Source organism: Arachis ipaensis, chromosome B02, assembly GCF_000816755.2.
Source record: "Arachis ipaensis cultivar K30076 chromosome B02, Araip1.1, whole genome shotgun sequence".
NCBI classification, from domain to species: Eukaryota; Viridiplantae; Streptophyta; class Magnoliopsida; order Fabales; family Fabaceae; genus Arachis; species Arachis ipaensis.
The window spans coordinates 74,338,356-74,346,950 of record NC_029786.2 but is presented as its reverse complement, the minus strand read 5'-3'; the positions used below and the strand labels follow the sequence as shown (position 1 = coordinate 74,346,950).

Genomic DNA, 8,595 nt, shown 5'->3' with positions numbered 1-8,595 from the left:
GATACTGGGAAGGATGATGATGAATCTATCATCCTTGGAAGACCTTTCCTAGCCACAGCAACAGCTGTGATTGATGTTGACAGAGGTGAATTAGTCCTTCAATTGAATGAGGACTCCCTTGTGTTTATAACTCAAGGTTACACTTTTGTAAACATGGAAAAGAGGCACAGTAAGCTTCTCTCAAAACAGAGTCAACCAGAGCTCCCACAGTCAAACTCTAAGTTTGGTGTTGGGAGGCCACAACCAAACTCTAAGTTTGGTGTTGAACTCCCATATCCAAACTCTAATTTTGGTGTTGGAAAGTCTCAACAATGCTCTGAATATCTGTGAGGCTCCATGAGAGCCCACTATCAAGCTATTGACATTAAAGAAGCGCTTGTTGGGAGGCAACCCAATTTTTATTTATCTAATTTTATTTTTCTTGTTCTTTCATGTTTTATTAGGTTCATGATCATGTGGAGTCACAAAATAAATATAAAAATTGAAAACGGAATCAAAAACAGCAGAAGAAAAATCACATCCTGGAGGAAGACCTTACTGGCATTTAAACGCCAGTAAGAAGCATCTGGCTGGCGTTCAACGCCAGAACAGAGCATGGTTCTGGCGCTGAACGCCCAAAATTGGCAGCATCTGGGCGTTTGAATGCCAGAATTGCACCCTGGAGAAGAGCTGGCGCTGAACGCCCAGAACAAGCATGGTTCTGGCGTTCAACGCCAGAAATGGGCAACAAATGGGCGTTCAACGCCCAGAACAAGCACCAATCTAGCGCTAAACGCCCAGAGTTGTGTGCAAGGGCATTTTACATGCCCAATTTGGTGCAAGGTTGTAAATCCTTGAACACCTCAGGATCTGTGGACCCCACAGGATCACATCAGGATCTGTGGACCCCACAGAATCCCCACCTACCTCCACTCACTTCTTCTCACCCCTCTTTCACACAATCCCATAAACACTCTTCCCCAAAACTCTTCACCAATCACCATCTCTCTCTTCATTCATGGTCATCCCTTCTGTTTTCCATTTACCACTCACATCCATACACCCACCCACCTTCAAAATTCAACATCTCTTTTCCCACCCAATCCCACCCATATGGCCGAATACACACATCCCTCCATCTCCTCCATATCTTTTTCTTCTTCTATTCTTTCTTCTTTTGCTCGAGGGCGAGCAACATTCTAAGTTTGGTGTGGTAAAAGCATAGCTTTTTTGTTTTTCCATAACCATTAATGGCACCTAAGGCCAGAGAAACCTCAAGAAAGAGAAAAGGGAAGACAATTGCTTCCACCTCTGAGCCATGGGAGATGGAAATATTCATCTCACAAGCCCATCACTAAGAAAAGGATGGAGAAAACAAGAGAGCACAATTCATAGATCTCAACAGGCACATGAAGAAGCTCATCATCAAGAAACCCCTGAGATACCTCAAGGGATGCACTTTCCTCCACAGAATTGTTGGGAGCAAATCAACACCTCCCTAGGAGAATTAAGTTCCAACATGGGACAATTAAGGATGGAACATCAAGAGCACTCCATCATCCTTCATGAAATTAGAGAAGATCAAAAAGCAATGAGGGAGGAGCAACAAAGACAAGGAAGAGACATAGAAGAGCTCAAGGACATCTTTGGTTCCTCAAGAAGGAAACGCCACCATCACTAAGGTGGACTCATTCCTTGTTCTTCCATTCTCTGTTTTTCGTTTTCTTTATGTTAAGTGCTTATCCATGTTTGTGTCTCATTACATGATCATTAGTATTTAGTAACTATGTCTTAAAGTTATGACTTTAGCAAAGCTGAGTCACAATCTGAAGAGGTTCACCCAATTATGTGTCTGTGGCATTTATGTATCCGGTGGTAATACTGGAAAACAAAGTACTTAGGGCCACGGCCAAGACTCATAAAGTAGCTGTGTTCAAGAATCATCATACTGAACTAGGAGAATCAATAACACTATCTGAACTCTGAGTTCCTATAGATGCCAATCATTCTGAACCTCAATGGATAGAGGGAGATGCCAAAACTATTCAAGAGGCAAAAAGCTACAAGTCCCGCTCATCTGATTGGAGCTATGTTTCATTGATAGTTTAGAATTTATAGTATATTCTCTTCTTTTTATCCTAATTGATTTTCAGTTGCTTGGGGACAAGCAACAATTTAAGTTTGGTGTTGTGATGAGCGGATAATTTATACGCTTTTTGGCATTGTTTTTAGTATGTTTTCAGTAGAATCTAGTTACTTTTAGGGATGTTTTCATTAGTTTTTATGTTAAATTCACATTTCTGGACTTTACTATGAGTTTGTGTGTTTTTCTGTGATTTTAGGTACTTTCTGACTGAAATTGAGGGACTTGAGCAAAAATCAGATTCAGAGGTTGAAGAAGGACTGCTGATGCTGTTGGATTCTGACCTCCCTGCACTCAAAGTGAATTTTCTGGAGCTACAGAACTCAAAATGGCACGCTTCCAATTGCGTTGGAAAGTAGACATCCAGGGCTTTCCAGCAATATATAATAATCCATACTTTGGCCGCGTTTAGATGACGTAAAAGGGCGTTGAACACCAGTTCTACACTGCTGTCTGGAGTTAAACGCCAGAAACACGTCACAAACCAGAGTTGAACGCCAGAAATACGTTACAACCTGGCGTTCAACTCCAGAAAGAGCCTCTGCACGTGTAACATTCAAGCTCAGCCCAAGCACATACCAAGTGGGCCCCGAAAGTGGATTTATGCATCAATTACTTACTTTTGTAAACCCTAGTAGCTAGTTTATTATAAATAGGACTTTTTACTATTGTATTAGATATCTTGGGATGTCTTGTTCTTAGATCATGGGGGCTGGCCATTCGGCCATGCCTGAACCTTTCACTTATGTATTTTTAACGGTAGAGTTTCTACACTCCATAGATTAAGGTGTGGAGCTCTGCTGTTCCTCATGAATTAATGCAAAGTACTACTGTTTTCTATTCAATTCAACTTATTCCGCTTCTAAGATATTCATTCGCACTTCAACATGAATGTGATGAACGTGACAATCATCATCATTCCCTATGAACGCGTACCTGACAACCACTTCCGTTCTACCTTAGATTGAATGAGTATCTCTTGGATCTCTTAATCAGAATCTTCGTGGAATAAGCTAGATTGATGGCGGCATTCATGAGAGTCCGGAAAGTCTAAACCTTGTCTGTGGTATTCCGAGTAGGACTCTGGGATTGAATGACTGTGACGAACTTCAAACTCGCGAGTGCTGGGCGTAATGATAGACGCAAAAGGAGGGTGAATCCTATTCCAGTATGATCGAGAACCTCAGATGATTAGTCGTGCTGTGACAGAGCATTTGGACCATTTTCACAAGGGGATGGGATGCAGCCATTGACAAGGGTGATGCCTCCAGACGATTAGCCATGCAGAGAGGATAAAAAGTAGCCATTGACAACGGTGATGTCCTTACATAAAGCCAGCCATGGAAAGGAGTAGGATTGATTGGATGAAGATAGCAGGAAAGCAGAGGTTCAGAGGAACGAATGCATCTCTATACGCTTATCTGAAATTCTAACCAATGAATTACATAAGTATTTCTATCCTTATTTTCTATTTATTATTAATATTCGAAAACTCCATAACTATTTGATATCCGCCTGACTGAGATTTACAAGGTGACCATAGCTTACTTCAAGCCGACAATCTCCGTGGGATCGACCCTTACTCACGTAAGGTTTATTACTTGGACGACCCAGTGCACTTGCTGGTTAGTTGTATCGAAGTTGTGAATGAAAAACGATTTATTAAGACGTGCGTACAGAGTTTCTGGCGCCGTTGCTTGAGATCACAATTTCGTGCACCAGTTTTAATACTTCGGTTTATAGATTTTAGGGGTTTGTACTTGTGACAAACAAATTTTTGTATGAAAGGATTAGTGTTGGTTTAGAAACTATATTGCAACGAGCTTTCATTTGTGAATTCTAGACCACACAAAAGTCCAATCATCAACCGCCTTGTGCAGCGCCTCTTCAAGCATATAGATCAGACAAGCGACGTTATACACATTTGAGACGGATTGTGACTTCTGACGGCACTAACATTCCCTTTGAGCCTGACACTCCTTCGGGGCATTTTGATGAGGAGGATTCCTAGCAGCAGGAGGCCCAGCATGAGCAGCCGACAGAGCCACAGGCACCTGCAGCAGACGGTGGAGCAGATGGTGATGACCCCTCTCACCCGGCTTGATTTAGTGAGCATCGAAGACGATGCTAACATTTAAGTGTGGGGAGGTCGCTTCATCGACAGAGTTATTATTTTTGGTGAACTATTCCATTTCAGACACTCTTATTTTATTTTATTTTCAGCACTCCCATCTTTATTTTAGTATGCTTTTGGATTTTTGTACATATTGGTTGTTTCGAATACTTTTTAGTTTATCGCACTTTACACTTTTTCTTGTATATATTTTAGACTTTAAATTAGTTTGCATCTTTTTAGTTTGGTAGTGTATAGATATATATAATCATTGTAGTTGACTAGTTGTGATTGGAAATGCGCATAATCAAACTTAGTTTATTCCAATATATATGAGAAATTGAGTTGATTGAAAATGGAAAAGAAACTAAGGATTTTTTATTTTCTCAATCACATCATATTGTATTATATATATAAAGAATAAATGTTGATCAATTTGATGAAATTTTCAAGAAATTCTTTTTTCTTAAAAAGGGCATTAAGATTCAAATTGATTTGAGTTAAAAATTTTCAATTATACCTGCATGATTCATATATTGTGGAATGTGATTTTTGAGCTTAATTGTATGGTTATATCATTTAATCATGATTTTAATTCTTGTGTGTCTCTTCTCTATGATTGCAATCTTTGGTTTGTTTAATTCTATATGTCTATTATTTAGTGTATATTTATGCATTTATGTTATTGAGGCCATCACTTCATTATAGCTCACTTAACCCAAATAGCCTACCATTTTATTTGCTTTTGTTTGCCACTTTGAGTCTTTTAATCCCCTATTGTTCTTTATATTACCACATCACTAACCTTAAGTGGAAAAATAATTAATTGTCCTATTTGAATCTTTGGTTAGCTTAAGATAGTGAGTGTGTGTGTCAAGTAAGTGTGAAAAAAATTTGAGAACTTTGGTTGATGAAAATGTGTTTTATGCTTATTGAGAAATATTGAGAATTTTGGTATACACTCATGCAATAGTATGGGAATCATATGCATTGATATCTTTTGTATATATTATGTTTCTTATAGAAAAAAAAAAAGAGGAAAAAAGAAAAGAAAAAGAAAAAAAATAATAAAAAGGGGACAAAATTATCCCAATGTGAAATTTAGTAAAAATCAATGCATATGTGATTGAATTGAATTTGATACATGAGTGTGTATATATGTAAAAGTGAGATTTTGGGTAGCTAAGTTTAATATTAGAAGTATGTAGGTTGTGTATGTGTTAGGTGAGAGTTTAGGTTAGTCAAAGATTCAAATTCAAGCTCACTTAGCCATACATATATTCTCATCTTCACCTTAGTCCCATTACAACCTTGAAAAGCCCTCATGATATTTGCATATGTACATTAAATATTTGTTGATTGTTTAGATGAAGAACAACCTTAGAAAGCATGATTAAAGGAGAATTGAGTGAATTAACCCTAAACACTTGAGCGACTAGAGTGCATATACACATCCGGTGAGAGTTCAATTGCTCAATTCCATATTTCCATCTTTGATCATTGCTTATCCTGCAAGTTTGTAAACTCTTTTGAATAACTTAATTCAATTGTGAATTTGATTTTTGTATGATTATTTGAGCCCTTGATTGTGCATACATGCCTTCTTGGAAATTTGATTCACTTTGACTACATATATACTTATATATAAATAGGTAGTAATTAAAATAGTTATATGCATATAGGTAGTTGCATTTAGATAGTTTGCATTGAATAAAATTGATAATTCCTTCTTGTCTTTCTTGAGTTTAGCATGAGGATATGCTATTGTTTAAGTGTGGGGAGATTGATAAACCACAATTTTATGGTTTATCTTGTATTGAATTTGGTAGATTTTATCAACTTTTCTCACATTTATTCAATAAAATAGCTTAATTTTATGAATTTCTGCCTAATTTGTGCTTAAGAGTGAAAATATGCTTTTTAGACCTTAAAATAGCTAAATTTAATTCACTTTAATTCCAATCGATGCCTTGATATGTTTGTTTAGTTATTTCAGGTTTAAGAGGCAAGGATTGGATCAAAGAAGTGAAGAAAAAGCATGCAAGATGGAGAATTCATGAAGAAATGAAGTTTTAAAAGTCTGCTAAGTTCCGCGCACGCGTGACCCATGCGTACGCGTGACCTAAAATTCTCTAGGCGACGCATACGCATGACCCACACGTACGCGTAACATGTAGCACGTGACTTCATTAAAAAAACGTGACTAGCAATTTTTGAACTCAAGGAGGCCCAAATTCACTCATTTCTAAAGCTATTTGATGCAGAATTCAAGAACAAGGGGAGAGCAATTAGAAGTAGATAGAAACATGCTTTAGGTTATATTTTAGAGAGAGAAGCTCTCTCTTTTCTCTAGAATTAGGGTAGATTACATTGAATTCCTCTTAGATTTAGGTTTTAATTCTTGTTTTAATTTAGTTTTCCTTTCAGTTTCTTGTTCTTAATCTTGGTTCTCTTAGCTTTACTTGCTATTTCCTTTATTTTGTCACTTTTATGTTCATGCTTGTCCATTTAATACAATTTATGTTTTCATGCTTATTAATGCCTAATTGAGTTGTTATTATTATTATCTTGTATTGAGTAGTTGTAGATTTTATATTTCTTGCTATTTTAATATGATTTTCTTTTATGCTTCCTAAGTGTTTGATAAAATGCTTGGTTGGATTTTAGAGTAGAATTTTGTATTCTTAGCTTGGGTTGAGTGATTGGAGACTCTTGAGTTATCAAACTCTTTTGTTGATGAGTGATTGAGGATTGCTAGTTGGCTTGAATTCTACTAAAGCTAATCTTTGATTAGGACTTGTGAATTAGATTTGACCTTGCTCACTTGACTTTCTTTCGATTGTTAGAGGTTGACTAAGTGAGAGCAAGAGACAATTACCATCACAATTGAGGATGATAATGAGGATAGAAATTTTAATTTCCATTCCTTGCCAATACCTTTCTTAGTTGTTTGCTTATTTTATTGTTATTTACATTTCTTATCCCTTATTACAAAACCCCAACAATACTTTCCCATAACCAATAATATGCACACTTTCCTGCAATTCCTTGAGAGACGACCCGAGGTTTAAATACTCTCGGTTATTTTTATTGGGTTTGCACTTGTGATAAATAAATTAAACTTTGATTGAGGGTTGATTGTCGGTTTAGATCTATACTCCGACGAAATGTAGTTGGCTATGTTTAATTTGAGGGCAAGTCATATTTCGCAATTTGAATATTTATCTAGATTCTTTTTTTAATTGTGCAGAGTTGTTAGGTCAATTATCTATTTGAATTTAATTAGGGTTGTTAGTTTATACCGATAAGGTATGGGGTTATAGTTATCATGTGTGAATGTCTTGGTGATTAATTACTTAATCTTTGTGGGTGAGATGTGTTTCTCATAATTTATGTTTTTTATACTTCTTCTATTTTAAATATGTATATTATTGAGAAGAAAACCAAGGGGTATATATAAGTTATTATTTAATAGTACTTCTTAAATATTTTGGTCATGAATTTGGATGTTAGAAATGTACATTGAGATGGTTTTTTGACCAAGAATTGGAATTCTTAATAATTGTAATTATAGATTGTAATTGTTATTTTTAGTATTATGTATTTATTGTTCAGGCTACATTTGTGTCTTCGTTTATGATAAAAAAAATTATATGAATGTATATTGTGTGGTACCACTTCCCCAAATGTCCTCACATGCCTGCCCCTCCTCACCATGCACCATCGAAAGTGTGTCATCCTCCCCACATGCCCTTTACACACCAAACACTATGCAACAAGGGCATGCCATCCTTCCTACACACCCAACCACACCTGCAAGTACACCATCTCTTAACCTCACCAAGGGCGTGCCATTCCTTCTAATGGTGTGCCTACGCCGGGCCAATGGTGCACGAAATTGTGATCTCAGGCAACGGTGCCAAAAACTATGTACGCACGTCTTAATAAATTGTTTTTCATTCACAACTTCGATACAACTAACCAGCAAGTGCACTGGGTCGTCCAAGTAATAAAACCTTACGTGAGTAAGGGTCGATCCCACGGAGATTGTTGGTATGAAGCAAGCTATGGTCACCTTGTAAATCTCAGTCAGGCGGATAATGATTGATTATGGAGTTTTCGAAAATAATACTAATTAAACAGAAAATAAAGATAGAAATACTTATGTATATCACTGGTGAGAATTTCAGATAAGCGTATAGAGATGCTTTCGTTCCTCTGAACCTCTGCTTTCCTGCTGTCTTCATCTAATCAATCCTACTCCTTTCCATGGCTGGATTTATGTAAGGACATTACCATTGTCAATGGCTACTTTTGATCCTCTCTGGAAAATGGTCAGATGCGCTGTCACTACATGGCT

At 36.9% G+C, this 8,595-nt stretch overlaps 1 long non-coding RNA gene across 1 annotated transcript in view; it reads right to left on the bottom strand.

Moving 5' to 3' along the window:
* Nucleotides 1-7,220, bottom strand: part of LOC110267820 — a 14,131-nt gene extending 6,911 nt beyond the window's left edge. Inside the window, exon 1 of the long non-coding RNA XR_002355755.1 lies at nucleotides 7,209-7,220. This is a non-coding gene — a long non-coding RNA (uncharacterized LOC110267820). The remainder of the gene's footprint in view (nucleotides 1-7,208) is intronic.